The sequence below is a fragment of the Manacus vitellinus genome, unplaced genomic scaffold, assembly GCF_001715985.3.
Source record: "Manacus vitellinus isolate BGI_N305 unplaced genomic scaffold, ASM171598v3 scaffold_18_pilon, whole genome shotgun sequence".
Classification (NCBI taxonomy): Eukaryota; Metazoa; Chordata; class Aves; order Passeriformes; family Pipridae; genus Manacus; species Manacus vitellinus.
Genome location: NW_021939324.1, coordinates 2,147,641 through 2,164,105, shown reverse-complemented (window position 1 = coordinate 2,164,105; position 16,465 = coordinate 2,147,641).

Here is a 16,465-nt window from a genome sequence, read left to right as displayed (position 1 = left end):
TTGAGGGAATCAACAGCTCCTCCCAGTTTTGTGTAAAAAATTTAGTATCCCTTTGAGTCCTGCATCCAAGTCATTTATGAAGATATTGAAGAGCACAGGACCTGAGACGGAGCCCTGCAGAACCCTACTAGTGACAGGTTTCCAGCCTGATGTGACCCCATTCATTATAACCCTTTATGCCTGATGCATCAGCCGGTTGCTCACCTATGTCATGATGCATGAGAAATGTCCACTGGTGAACAACCTGCCCCATGTGTAAGTGTTGCACCTTTTCAGAGGCTGGGCAGAGTCACCTGGGAGCTGGTAGTGAGCTGAATGTGAAATGGTTATTTTTCTGTCCAAAGAAACACATTTGGAATGTTATCAAGCTCCCCAGAACAGCAGATAGTCTCAACTGGGTGGAGCTCAAGAAAAAGAAGAAATTAATCCTGCAACTAAATACAATAAAGCATTATGCTTTCTTGTTTAAAACGTATAGTAAAAATTTTTACCAAAACCTGCATACATTTTCCTTTGTAGTTCTATAGCTCTTTCCTCCAACTGAAGATCTATAATAATATGCTAGTGGTGGTCTAGGAGGGGGTTGTAAATTTGTTTGTCTTTAGTTTTGGTTTTGGGGTTTTTTTGGGTTTTTTTGTGCCCTTATTTCTTCTTGCTGGTTGCATTCTGTGGGGGAAGAATCACTCAGAATGGTTGTGTATGCTTTTCTGCTCCAGCAACAAACAGTGAAGATTTCTTCCTCCCAACCCTCTAACCTTAATGATGGTTTCATTCCAGACTGATTCCAGTGTGACTGCCTAGCAGTGTTTCTGCTAAAAGGAATTTTTTTCACTTGACACTTCTCACCATACTAAATTGCCAGACAAAGTTATTTCCTGGTAAACAGAAGGCAGCCAAGCCCTGACTGTCCCCATTTCTCCAGCACCTCTGGTTTCAGAGTGGTTGTGTGCTGTGCTAGCACTGGCATTAACTTCCATTGTTCTCTCTTGTTGGTGGGGGTAACTCCTGTAGTTTCTGTTTTACAGTTGAGCATTATGGCACAGAATGGAGACATCATCTGCCACTCACTGAAAAGGTCGTGATTATGTCATAAACTGAATCCAGAGGAAATCTTCAACATGCTGAAATTAGTGGGAGTTTTACTATTGGCTTCAGTAGTGTCTGGACTGCACTTGCAAGGACTTTGGGTTTGCTCCTGTGCTCTATCACAGGGGTCACCAACCCTCACATCAAAGACTGCAGTTCTTTAATATTTCCTGCAACAACTATCTTTTCGTTAGATATGAGAACTTCTATTAGGTAATAATAGTTTTCTTGTTCACTGTGGGCAAGGAATGCCATCCCTCCTTTGCCATTGTAAGCTTCAAGCAACGTACCTGGCTTGATGGATCATTGCCTTGGGTCATAAATTATAATTGGGAAAGATAAAGGAAACCTGAAGGAATCTGTCAGAATAAGCAAGGTCACAGAGACCTTACCAGTTCTCAAGGGACAGCTTTCTTGGTAATGCAGCTTCACTACTACACAGAAAAAAAACCCTATCTATTTGTTCTTGTCATTAGAGAGGAGGCATTATCCAAAACAAATATAATGAGCCTTTCCATTGATGCAAACGTCCACACAACAGTCCAGCATATCTAATTTTTCACTGGCACAAGACTATGTGAAATGTGTATAGAATACAATTACCACATTGAGATAGCTGAAGCATGACTCAATGGCTGGACAATCAGCAGCTGCTCTTGTGGGCTTCTCACCATGGCTTTTGTATAAATAGTTGTTATAATGTAGAATGCAAAATTTGAGCAAATATAAAAGCTAACTGAACATATATATTTATAGTGTCTCTTATAGTGATTATCCTTCTGCAACCTCAGAAAGGAGTAAGTAATCTAGAGTTTTCTCCATGAGTTTGAAGTAAAGTCTCATACACAGGTTTAAATATCAACAACCAAACTTTTGCTGATGAGCCACTGCTTAGGTATAGTAATTACTGTTTCTTGTTACAGCTATGGAAACATCTTGTATTCAATGTTTGAGTCCCAATGTCTTTATTTAAAATGCTGTGAGTGGTAATTGTCTATTGATTTAAGATTTTGGTGTAAAACGAGGCTATGACTACTAAATGCAAAATTGCTAGATGCAGTAAGCACAGTAGAAAACAGGTACCAGTGTATTTACTAGTAATAATTCCCCAGTGAGTGATAAAAGAGACCATCATCCAGGTTTTTCCCACTGGGTTCCTGCAGAGCTCATTGCTCTCTCATGCACTCTTGAGTTTACACTCCAGGCAGGGCAGGAATGCATCTGCAGCAGCAGTATAAGTTGTGGCATTCATGACAGCTCAAGCTCAATGCATTCAGATATGTATTCGGGGGAAGAAGTTCATCATGTTTCTTGTCACGCAGAAGTCTTTGATCAGTAGGCTTTGACTATTTTCTTCAGAAAAGGTGTGCTTCAGCTGTATCTGTAACAGAAGCGACTTAACTTCACTGATAAAGGGTTATGGGATAGAGATGCCACAAAAAACATTGTTTATAAACCAAAACTTAACCAAAATAATAACCCTCCTGCTCAGAGATCTCAATTACTGTAAGGGGTCTTTCAACAGGCTCCCAAGGCTGTGTATTCATATGTGAGTAGGTGTGAAGATTTCTAATGCAGAAGGATTTTGGCGATATGATCTTTATTCCTTAATTACTGGAAGTGAGATTGCCCCTAAAGGTGTATGGCTGCACCCAAGGTAAGCATGTTTCACTGTCCTTTTAATCAGTTGAGGAGAGAAACTGTCCCTTGTAGGACAGAATTTCTGTCTTGTTAGGTAGACATCTCAAAACAAGTTGGGTGAGTCATGCCCTTAAGGTGCCTGTATTCCTCTGTTGACTGTGAAGGGAGCCAGGGGGTGGGGGTGTGGAACTAGGAAAAATACACATACTTACGCTATGGATATCTAAAATTGGATTACACTAATCCTACTTATTTTATTTTTTAAAAATTAATATATATGTATTTGAAATAGATAAGTGTATATACTCCTAACATATGATTTCCAGCACCAGATTGTCTTCCAGATCAGCATTGTTTGTATTGCCACTTTTTTCAGGAATAACTGGCTCCATCCACAAGGGACCAAAGCTGCTGTGGGATTTAGCACTGTGATAACTCATGGTTACAGACTGTCTCCCAAAGGGGTGTTAAGGACCAAATGAGGTGCCTGTGCCTCCTTCCCATTGCATGCTCTGTCAGCTAGAAACCATCCAGAGTTGTTCACATGTGGGTGGAAGAAACAGTGGTGTTTGTATGAGACACAGCCAGCCACCAACAAAACAGGATTCTGCCTTGCTCATAACCCAGTGAGCCCAGTTGTTCCAGGACCTGCAATAACCAAACCCAGAGCAGACAAGACTTTATTTTAGCTGAACTGATTGTTGCCTTTTAGATAAGGCCTGATTGCTAAAATTCCCATTTTGTCTTTGGAAGCTGTTACTTCCATAACTTGCAGGGTAACAGAGTCTTTCATCCAGCATCATCCTTACCCAGAGAAATCATCTACCTGGAGCACATACGGAATGTCAAGCATCAGGGCATGAGGGTCATATGCACATGTACGGCCCAGACCATCTTCCCATGGAATTCCCTACCCTATCCATGGCCTAGGAAACCATTTCAGCCCCTCAAGGCCATCAGGCCCTGCCCTGCCTGGCCATGGACCTCATTGGTTGGGATCCCTGCTTATGAAACAACATCCCCTGCTGGCCTTGGCCTGTCCCCATTCCCAGGAGGGTGCACAGGGCTAGGGTTGCCCGGCTCTCTGGGGGTAGAGTGGGAAGAGGATCTGTTGGAACGAGTCCAGAGGAGCACCATGAATATGACCAGAGCTGGAACAACTCTCCTAAGGGGAAAGACTGAGAGAGTTGGAGCCATTCAGCCTGGAGAAGAAAAGGCTGCTGGGAGACCTTATATCACCTTCCAGTACCCAATATGGGCCCCCAAGTAAGCTAGAGAGGGGCGTCTTACAAGAACATGTAGTGATAGGACAAGGGGAAATGGCTTTGAACTGAAAGAGGGTAGATTTATATTAGATATTAGGAACAAATTGTTTAGTGTTACAGTGGTGAGGCACTGGAACAGTTTGCCCAGAGAAGTTGTGGACAGACCAGATTGTATGGGGCTTTGAGCAATCTAGTATAGTGGAAGGTGTCCCTACCCATGGCACGTGGGTTGGATTAGGAGATCTTTAAAGTCCCTTCCAACCCAAAGCATTCTATGATTCCATGATAGGTTTGAACTACCAGGTGCTGCCTGCTGCTCTGAGGGTCCCTAGGGAGACTGAAGCCCTTGTGGCACCCTGACAAGAAGGTGAAGTTCATATTTATCTGGAAATTAAAAACATGTCAGCAAGTGCAAACTTTTAACAATATTTTCTTTACTGGGCATATTACCTGGTTACCGAGACTTTCTCCCTCTACTGTTCTCTGCTGCTGAGACCTAGCTAAATAATAAAATCAGTCGTCTTCTTTTATTAGATTCTTCTGTGAGCATAGTGTAATTGTGCAGCTGATAGGAGAGCATTAGCTTTTATGTGGTGATATCTTATTTTTTAGACAAATCAACTACCAAATCTATCACACTTGAGTGACTGCAGGTAACTGTGCACCAAGTGGGAATTTCAGGTCCCTGCTGAACAAGCAGGTCTTGTCAAATGCTGTCTCAGACACTGCAGGTTCTGGTCAATGTGACCCATGTATTAAAACCCACTCAGGGAGAAAATAAAGCTGATTATCTGCTGTTTCCTCCGCTCACTGGCTGTTTACGTGTCTCAGGAAGGCTTTCTGACACAGCACTGTAAAGCAGCCTATCTATAGCTTCATATTACTAGTCCCAAGAGAGAGCTGCAATAAACAGCAGAGAAGAAATAAAATCTGTTCCTGGAAATCAGCTCAGCTAGAGACAACTGAAACTTATAGCAGAATAAACCATGACTGGTTTAAAGCACTTAATCTTTTGTTTATAATACACACCTGGTGTTTATAATACACACCTAACCAAGGTAATGCAGGTTATATCAAGAAGATGGCATAGGTGCCACTGCCACAGCCTCTTTCCAAAAATGAGTCACTGAACATGCCATCAGCCTCTTTGAGGGGTGCAGGACTGAGGAAGGACCTGACTGCACGGAAGCCCATCAGTGCTTCCCTAGCACAGCTAAATTGCATTAAGAAAGGTGGTCATCTTGGAAAAATATCTGTGAAAACACAACTTGTCTAAGGACTGTGTGGACAAAGAGCCATGACCCACGCCAGCCAGGCTGCTGAATTTGACAAGCATGCTTCAGATTTCAGAAGGCAAAAATAAACTGGCCTTTTATCAAATCTGGGGAGTAAAGATCTTTTCTGTTTAAGTTTTTTCTCCTTTGATAGTGACATCTCTGGAGATATTTGTGTCCTTCTCAAAGCTGCACAATAGAAGAAAATGAAGCCAGATTTCCAGCACTTGATTGAAAATGTCTCAATGTCCGGTAACCCCTCTTTCTGTGTCTTGGTCCCTGTAATTGTGACATTGACATTGACATTTGAAAAGATAAAATCTTAGTGAGTATTGGAAGGAGACCTGCTACCACTGGGAAATGCATTCTTCAAATGCCTTGATTTATGTCTCACATTTTCAATGCTAAATTTGATGGTCAGTCCTTGGATTCACAAAAGTTCTGTGACTTCTGGTTACAAAGCTTTATACTGCATGTAAGGACCTGCTGATTTCATTTGCAAAAGTTTGAAAGGTAGAAATAAGCCTGGCAAGCCAGTACGTCTCAAGAAATCATTTTGGGAGCTACTTTTATTACCAGTGATCATTCTAGAAAAAAAATAATTTTGCAAATAAATAGCACTTCAGAGTTGGACTTTAGCAATGGGCTAATTTTCTGGAATTATTTCAGAACTGTTCCTTTATAAAACAGTTGCTTTTAAGATCTAATTTCTTGTGTATGTTCAGGATATTTTTTGAGAGGAGTGATTTACATTCTTTGTCCCCAGAAGAAGCAGAGGGAGGGTCACTGCAGAGGTCAATGACCTATCACGATCCCAGGAGAGGCAAGGAACTGGAATCCTTTATTGGACATACAACTTCATATTTAAAGAATCAGGGTTTACATATTCAACAGGGGGTTCTGCATATTTATGGTATTAAAATTGGGGGGTTTCACAAGGATGAGGTAAGGGAAAAAACCCAGGTTAACATTTTTGGGGTCTTAGGAATTACCTCATGGGAAAAACCCACTTTAACTTGGGCAGTGATTTTACGGGGAGGTAACACAAAAGGAGAGACAAAACAGTGGGTCTTCCTATGTGTTGATCAAATCAGGGTATGATCTCTTTGGTTTGGGCAGGGCATTTGATAACATCATGCAAGGAATCTCTTCCATTGTGCTGGAGGAGGCAGGAAGAATCTACAGTGATGAAGTTACTACAAAGGGGTTTTCCCCAGCTTCTTTGACTCAAGGTTTTCTGTTTAAGCCTAGCAGTTTCTTTTCACATATCTAAAATTTGGAATCCAACAGTGTAGGGAGTGTGTTTAAGGTACCGGGGATGTACCAGGGCAAGAGTGCCCGAGGGAGCATGCGCTGACATAGACAACTTTATTGGTCAAAGAAGTCACATGGGTTTAAGGGATAAAACCAGTGCTGAATTTGAAATAAATTCTCTTTGTTCACCACCTCACAAGGAGCGTGCTTCCTTCTTTACCATGTAAAGTACCGCCACGCTACATATGGTGCACCCAAACTTGAGCCTTTGAACTTATATTAAGTCAGTTTAGCATATCCTGAATCAGGCAAAAAACTTGGTAATTCCAGTATCGTCTCAATTATCTTGAGACGGGAATTTTCACCAAAAAAACCACAGCTGTCTTTAAGTTGTTGTCTCAGAGCGTTTGAGAAACACAATCCTAGTTTAGTGAGCTCCAAAAATATTAGAGATAGTGCACAGGAAATAGAAGAAAGAAGAAAGAAGAAAAGAAAAAACCGACAGATCGAGGCAGTCGGAGAGGCGGAGTGGGGTCCAACATACACCGGAGCGGTGAGTCACGCTGAGAGGCAGCGCCAACATCCTATGCAGCAAGGACTCTTCCCCAAGCGATACCATGTCCGCAGCTCGGAGACCCAGGTGGCGGAGCACCTTAAAACCATCAGGGAAGCCCCACTACCTGCTGCTTGCCACGGCTCGGCCGTGTGCGTAAAGCGGCTCCACCGCTTCTGCCTTCTAACATCCTCAGCGCGACCGCCAGACCCCGCAAAGCCCGCATCAGTTTTCTGCCTAGCAGAAACTGCTGCAGCTCACTGCCGCAGCCTGCCACTTCCTGCCGGCCATGTCCCATGCTCAAAAGCCACGTGGGACCAGCCGAAGCCGCGTCGTGACCCCGCCAAGCCTCTCCCCATGCCACGTTCAAAACCACGTGGGACCTACTGAAGCCGAACCGAACGCGCGCCGCGCCGCGACTCCCCGTCGCAGCGTCAGAACCCCTGCACCACCCAGCGAACTTCGGGAACCCCGGAGCCGCTTCCCGCTGCTGCTGGAGAGCCCCACACCAAGCCGCCCACGCCTGCTGCTTGCAGATGCCGCTTGCAAACGCCGCTTGCAGACGTGCCCGCGCTCACCAGCCGATCGCCTACTGCCGAGCGCCGCCGCAGCCCGCACCTGCGCCAACGAGCCCTGCCACACCACCAAGAAACAGCGCCTCCGCCACCCACACAGACCCAGCCGACAGAGAACCGGGAGAAGCCAGCAAATAGACAAAGACTTTCCAGCAGTGCACATCTACAGCGCCGAGACTGAAAGGTAAAATGAGAAATTTTCTCTCCACTGAGATATCACAGAACACAGATGCACTGGCTATCCTGCTAAAACCGTATCACATACAAGCTACAAGGGTGGAACTAACAGAACTGGTACGCTTTATTTAGACAGCTGTCCCTGAACTGCCAATAGTTGAAGCCCTTCACATAGAAATATGGGACAAAATAGGAAACCTTATAAAACTAAAAGCTCAGGGGGGAGACCCCCAAGCTAACAATGCCTTTCCAGCCTGGCAAGTCATAATGTCTGCACTAAGCAGAGCACACAAACGGACAACACATGCATCCAACACCAACACACACCCCCCCGCTCACACTGCTGGCAACAGCCCGACTTCTAGGCATAAGACCTCAAACGCACAAAGTCCGGCGGGGGAAGGGAGAGGAGCTGTTCGTGACTTAAGGTTTGGGTCAGGGATCGGGAGCCAAGGGGACGCAGGTCGGCGGGAGGAGACGGGGCCTGTGATGCGAGATCCCAGCCCATGGGACCAGCACAGAGGACCCCGTAATAGTGATGGGGGGGTAACCCAGCATATTTGCCACCTCGCACCGCAGATGATCACCGGCCATGTGCCCAGGGATGGGTGCCACCACCTTGCCCGCCACATGGACTGGAAACTGACCCATCTCTCCTGGCCCCAGCTCTGCCCTGCCCCACCCATAGGCACAAAGGGGGAGGTAACCTCGCCCCCTCGCTGCCTCCACCACCCACCACCACCTCCCCACAGGGAACCGGGTTCACTGGGGCCACAGGGGGAGAGGAATGGGGAGATGAAGAGGAGGAATCCAGGATGGTTCTGCCGGGAGGGAGCGAGGTAGCAAACGGGGAAGGATCAGTTCATAAGTATGCCACACGATTGGAAGACAACATGTGGCTGGCCGATTTTAGGGAGAATTGCTCTGCTTATGCCAGTGACCCACAGGCAGGTGTAATAGCACATCAGTTAACCAGAGATAGAAATTATAGTTCAATAGATACACAATCTAAATACCATAGAGAGATATACGATGTAATAGCCAAACAAGCCCTGAAAGCTATGAAAAACCTTCACACTACAGACCAAAATAGCAACCTGCCCTCTACAAAAGCATTACAAAACTATTCTGAACCAAATTCAAGATGTCTAGATCGGTTGCAATCAAACAAGTGGAATACAATTGTTGCCGTGGGAGTTAGGTGCTGAAAAAATCTCCCGGAGCAGTTAATTAGGGGTGAGATAAGAAAGGGTTTATTATGCCAAGGCAAAGGTGTTACAGGACGCGCCCACCCTTTGTGCCTGAGATGTTACATTTTATAATATCATCCATCCAATCCCAGATGTGTCCACCCTGTGGCCTTTACTCTGAACCACCCCAGGTCCACCCCCTGAAAATGGGTCTGGGGTGTGTTTCGGGACCCTCTGTTCAGCCCATCTTCATCTTCATCAGAGCACAAAGGGTACACAGTCACCCAGTTTTTGACCGTGTTCTGTGGTTTAGGCCCTGATATGCTGTTCTGCCAACAATCTGGGCCTTGCCTTGACAAAAGACTAAACATTTCTGCTGTATTCAGGGGTAGGGGTGATATGGGGAGCATAGAATGGGGTAAGAGGGTTAATGAATGTGTAAACAAGGGTGCTAGAGGAAAGGGATAAGGGAGGAAGGGAGGGATGCTGCTTTTAGAGTCTACTTCCACTACTTATAAAACTTACAAGTATTAGAAAAATAAAAACCATTAGGGGCTTAAGGCATCACAATAAAGCCCAAGACATGCTGTATAAGCATTTGGCTTTTGAAAAGGCAAGCTCAAGCTGTGGAGAATCTTTGCAAACCCCTCTTGAAAGGGAAGGCTACAGCATTGCTGAGTTAGTTCAATCCTACCAAAGAGTTAACTCTGTGAAACACCAATCTAACCCTTTTGCTATAACCCTAAAAGCCCAGTTAGGAGTAAAAGATGAGGCCAGACACAGAGCTAGTTGTGTTACATGTGGTGACAGTAACCACTCTCAGAGAGATTGCCCTTGGAGATCCTTAGCAGCAACATCCCACAACTACCTAAGCAGCAGGGAATGGGCTGACTTATACCAAGGGTGCCATAAACAAGGCAAAGGCTATGCCATAAGCATTGTACTACTTACTGCCGTGCTGCTCGCTATCCTCCTCTCTGCCACCCGCCTTCCTGAGCAAGAGAGGAAGCAGCTTAAGGCAAGCCACAATGTGCCAACAACCAGCCCCAAAAATACTCCTGTATTCTGCACCCCCAAGAAAGGTGAGAAGTGGAAAACACTGCAAATGTTAAGAGTAGAAAATGCGGTCATAAAGCATGTGGAAGCCTTGCAGCTTGGACTGCCCTTACCTACAAGGCTTCCAGCAAATTGGCCTCTAATGATAATTGATTTAAAGAACTATTTCTTTACCATCCTTCTGCACCCTGAGAATGCGCCAAGGTTTACCTTTTCCATCATGGCCTTGAACAATGCACAGCCCATGCAAGACCACCAGCACTGCTGGGCTGTCCTTCCTTGGAGGATGCAAAACAGCCCGACGAAAAATCAGACAATTATCATACACCATCATATAGATAACACATTAATAACCACGGCCACAAGAAATGAACTGCCATTTGTTAGTACTGCTCTAACCAAAACTGTCCAAGATGCAGGATTTCAGATTGTTTCAGAGAGGATCCAACCATCACAACCCTGGACTTCCCTGGATGGAAGATCACACAGCAAGAAATTTCCACGCAACCACTGCAGCTCGAGGTAAAGGACACTTTAACTTTACATGAGTTGCAAAAACTCCTGGGGGCCATAAATTGGTTAAGACCTATTTTAAACATAACCACAAAGGAGCTACACCCTCTATTTGTGCTGCTAAGGAGAGACTCCAGCCTAACGTCTAACCAGTCTCTGACAACGGAGGCAAAGCAGGCGTTAGACATTTGTGCCAAGGCAATAGAGAATAGGCAGGGCAGACGGAGAAATCCTGAACTGCAAATCTGCCTAGCCTTAGTTCCCAACAGGTACCAGCCATTTGCAGTCTTGTTTCAGTGGGATCAGACTGAGAAAGACCCGCTGCTAATTCTGGAGTGGCTCTTTCTGCCCCACACACCACCCAAGACTGTGTGGACCATTAACAAAATGTTTGCTAAGCTTGTCATTAAAGGCAGAGAACGACTGCAGGAACTGGACGGAATGGATCCTACTATCATCTACATCCCAGCTACGAAGGACAATTTGAATTGGATGCGGGCTGAAGATGTAGGATTCCAAGCTGCCTTGACAAGCTTTGATAGTAATATTTCAATCCATCTCCCTAAACACAGATTGTGGGCAGAAATTAGTAGTTTACCTTTAAAGGTAAACTGATGCAAACACAAAGGCCACAACCAGTGAAAGGCCTCAGAGCCTTCACAGGTGCATCTGGAAAAACCAAAAAAAGCTGCAATGACTTGAGTAAACCCTGCCACAGAACAGTGGGAATGAGAAGTACAGACCATGAACCAAACTCCTGTACAGGTTCTGGAACTGGCTGCCATTCATATTGCCTTGGGGAAATTTTCTGAACAACTTTTTAATGTTGTAACTAATTCCTGTTATACTATAAGGTTAATCCCTCATTTTGAGAGTTAGTTTCTTCGAGATATTGTTAACCTGTTGTTTGAAATGTGTTCTGCTTGGTTTCTTGTGATTCATAGAAAGTTTGATTTCTATAAAATACACACAAAATCACACATAAATTCTCTTTGTTCACCACCTCACAAGGAGTGTGCTTCCTTCTTTACCATGTGAAGTACCGCCACGCTACACAACAGGTCACCATTTCTGTGCTCTGTCAAGTGGCCCGGTGGTATCTGTGCTGCTAAAATGAAAGAGGACCAAGTTGTGGGCTTTAGAAAGGGGCACATGAGTATCCTTCCTGTTGAATTATTTAATGTGCTTTTGGTCTGTGCTAGCTAGGCCTCCCCTAAAAGAGCATTTGGGCACAGTTGAACTACTCACATGGGCCATGGACTGTTACCAGCACAACAACAGTTTGGGGGGGGGAATGGTACTGGAAATGAACTGACCTACATCCTTTTGCCTCTGGGACTGTAAAATAAGGCCTGTCCAGTTTTATTTACAGATTATTTGCTCTTTCCCAGGAATTCTTAGACTTGATTTACTTTATTCACATGCCCATATCTGTTTTGAAATTCTCTAACATGCATTAGGGACAGACAACAGTCCATTAGGGACAGGCAACAGTCCAAAGGGTCAGTGTTCAAGGCCACAGAAATGTTCCAATTTTTGAAGTATAAATGAAACACTTGACCATAGTGTTTCAGTCATCTGAGATCTGTAAATGGGGCTGGGAAATTTTAAGAAACCAAGATCTCTTTTCAGTATTGAACAAAACCTCAAGCAAAACTCTATATGTTCCTTGAAGTTATTTTAAGTTAAACTTGCACAGTACAGTACCTGATCATATTAGATAATTTATGATAATCACCTCATATCTTTGGCTTCATCCCCTAGGGAATAATTTCTTAATAAATACATGTGAAATCCCAGATTATTGCATTCACATTTGTGAATACATGGTTATTTTGTCTGTGAAATTCCTCTGAGAGTTGCTGTGTCAACATTTGTTGTGCAACACTCTTATTTGCTGTGTAACAGGATGAGAACAGCAGTGAGTTTTCCCGTAAATGTGAATTTTTTTTCTTGGCTGGCACAATGTGTAGAGCCCTGCCAAGAAACACTTGGGTAGTGGCTGCATTCCTTACTGGCTTGATTGGTGTGCCTGGGGGTGTGTGCAGGCATGTGTCTGCACATGTGTGCAGAAATATACATCTACTGGATGGACTGAAAATGCTTCAGCATTGACACCAGCACATGCTCCCATTGCTGATACAGCCATGGATGCTGTAGTCCCCCATTTAGGCTACAGCTGACTTGAATATGTGAGCATGCAGAGAGAGACTCCACCAAAAGCTTAGTCATTCTTGTCACTGTAGGTACACACTGTGTGTCAGGACTTCGGCTTAGTTTTTAGCCTTGTGATACATGTCCTATTTTTCTAAAATCAACAAGACTTGTAAATACTGAGAAAAGCCTTGACTGCAGCAGCAAAGCGGCAGGAGCAATTTGGGCTTGCTAGATGCAGTTGTGGCTGGCACTGCTGGCCCCAGCTCTGTATTTGCGCCACCTCTTCAGAGCCTTAAAGTTGGCTGAAGTCTCAAAGCACTGCCCTGTGCTCCTGTTAATCCATTCCAATCTCCCCAGGGTTTAGTAGCTCAGCAAATGTATCACCCTAGTGCAGCTACATGGTCTCCAGATCAGGCTATCGTGTCTAGACGGCTTAAAGAGCAGGAAGAGTAGATATGCACAGCCTAAGGCCATCTTTGGGATTCACAGAGATTTAGCTGTCTCAGAAAGAGACTTTATTTGTGAGCTTCCATAAAATCTCGTAGAGGAAACAATGCAGGGAGAGAAAAAGACCCAATCTCCAACAATTCTGTAGCCTCTTCCTCTTGTTTCTACCAGTGTTTGAAAGATCAGGAGCATTTTGGTTGCATCTTGGTGGGAACTTCACGCTCTCAGATAGACAATATCCAGTATATGTGTTCTGGAAGCAATGGTATGTACTGAAACAAAGATGACAATCCTATTTTCAAGGAGATATCAACATGCATGTGTCCTGGGAGATGATCCAAATAAATTCTCTCTCACTTAAGAAATGGCATCTTTTTCTGTTTTGAGAGAATTTGCAGCAGCCTTTGATGCTACATGTGCCTGGACTAATTGCACAAGGAGAATGCTTGTGCTTGTGCTTTATGCATGTCCCAGTACTTATGTAGCTCTCATCATCATAAGATTTGATAACCTGAGTAACAGCTCCCAAAGTAAAAGAATATTGCTCGTGTTTTTTGGTTGCCTGTTGGGATCAATAAGGCTTGTAGTATGAGCAAGTGCAGTTACCATCATACATTGTACAATTATTCAGGAAGTGAATTCTACAATCACTGTAAAAGTATCAGTGTACTTGCTGTGATCCAGTCTGGTTAAACTATCATTCTGCTCAAAAGTGCTATATGCAGCTGTTTGTCACTGCTTTATTTTGTATATTCACTCTTAAAACAGTTCTTAGAGGCTTCGATATAATAAAAATCCAGTTAGAGAGGTGCTAAAGTGAGTTGATAGTTTTCTCTTGCCTGCTGTGGTGTAGGGCTCTACCCACTGGCTCCTGACCACAAGAAATGAAAACAGCTGCCTGAGGAAAACATGCAGGAGAGCAGGTCCCAGAGGCTGAGCTCTGAGCAATCTGAGTTAAGCCAGCAGACCTGGTGTGCCAGCACTGTCCTTCTGCTGGTAAGAGGCAACTCCTCTGTGTTTTGCAGTAGAGAGAGAAAGAAATCAATAGCAATTTGTATTCCTGTGACCCCTGTCACAGACAGGAATGTATGGCTCTGCTGTTACTCACAGTGGCAGCTCATCACAGTGAGCAATGCAGCAGAGCCACAGTGTGATGGGAATGCAGCTAATCTGTAACAGCCTTATGAATATGGTGATGCAATGGTTTTAGGCAGGGGCAAGACCAGGGCAGGAGGTTATTCAGTAAGATTCTGTTGGAGCTGGAGAGAGAAGAACAAAGAAGTGATACAACAGCTCCCAGACTGGAAGCAATTGGTAAAATCATTAGGTGTAAAGATATGTCCCCAAAGAAATTTCAAGCGTATTTCATCAGTTTATGACTGTCAAGTGAGGGAAAACAGCAAGTTAAACTCTGTGAGAAAAGAGATGGAATAGTGGAAGTGGACTAACCAAAGCTGTCTAAAGAAGACATTAATAGAACAGGAGAGAAAAGGGACCTCTCAGTGGAGGGGAAAAATATATCTTGCAAATGTTATTTTTTGACAGTTTTTTAATGTTTTCAGGTTATGTTATACTTCAAAATATTTTTCTTTCAGTTAGTGATGTCATGCTTTCTTCAGGGCACCAAACTGCTGATCTGTTGTCAGCTGGGAGGTGACTGCAGTCCTGCCCAGGACTGCAAATCAGGGAATGATTTGGGAACCACAGCAGCCTGCTCCATGTGTCTCTCACACAGGAAGGCAGAAGATGCCTATGGATGTCAGGGTATAAGCTCAAGGATCCATGAGAAGCCCACTAGGGATACAGACTCTCCTGTTCTTGATCCTGATGCTCTGCATGAGGCAAGCCTTTTTACTGAGAAGTTTGTGATATCTTCCAAGTTACTGGCCTCAGATAATCCTATCAGTAGGGATAAACAAGTTTTTCTATACCTAGATCTGTTTACCTTACATCAATCTGAGTTAAATGTAATCTGCCACAGCTGTCCAAAGCTCAGGTTATCTATTATAAAATTCCTCCCAAGTACCCTGACACATGGTGATGAGGCAAATGCTCATGCAAAAAAAGCACGTGTTTTATTTAATTCAGGTAAAACAAAGGGGTTTACCACTCTCTGCCAGGTAATTTTGATTCCATGGAACCATGGTCCCGTCATTGTTCCTCCCATGGGACACAAATTCATCTGATTTTGCTTTCTTACCAAGAAAAAATATCCAGCAGTTCCTTGTTAGTTTAATATCAGTATGGTGGACCAGAGTGACTGGAGACGCTTCTGTACTGAAAGGGCCAAAGTGTGGCCAGCAGATGTGCATATCATGGGGATGGATATAGGACTGGACAGACATTCGTCCCAGACATTGTTCTTACACGAGTACCTGGTTTTCCTTCAATACATACTTATATTTCTTTGAAGAAAATTTCAACCTATTCACCTTACCTTTCCTCCCGAGCAGTATTAGACAGTCAGCTGATTGGTTAAAAAAAATCAAAAAAAGGACACCATGTCTGTTCTAAAAACTGTAAGATATCCTCAGGTTTTCAGGAGAGGTGATGCAACTGAAATGCCCCGATGTGCCAGGGAAGTTGTAAGTCAGGCAGGGAAAGGACTGTGGTGTCACAGCACAAAGGGGAGCAGATCCTTCCTGGACACCTGCAGTCAGGCAGCTATGAGGGAAAGTGTCCACACAGAAGGAGCTGACTAGGTAAAGAATCAGGAGGGGAAAAGATGGAGTGGGTAATTAGAAAGAAAGAGGAAAGAAAAAGGATCCCTGAAAAGATTTAGATGGGTCAGATAAAGTGAGATGCTGGGGACTGAATGAAGCATCTCAAATGCAGCCTTCATTAATATTTTGTTTGCGTTGTCTCAGACTAATTTATTTTATGGACATGGAGAGCTGTTTCTGCTGATGTATTGAGATGATTATCATACAACCTTATTGTTTTTTGGAACAGGAATTCTCAGCATTACTTGAGGCTCTTTGCTGGTTTTCTACATTTCCCTATGTTTGAAGACATGAATCATCAAGTCACTATTACTTCTGGGTTATCTCTCATGAAATTTCCAAGTGATTTTCTCTTTTCTTCAGCAGCTATAGAAGCTATTGCTACCCAGTGGGCTCAGGGTGCAATCACATGTTGTGCCAGTTGCCACAAGAAAAAGGTTAGAAATTGTGGACAAGTGACTGGGGAGTAATCAGGTGGCAGACAGCTGAATGCTCTACAAACATGGTACTCCTGAGCAAATAATAAAGAGCTAATAGCCAATTAAATTTATTTG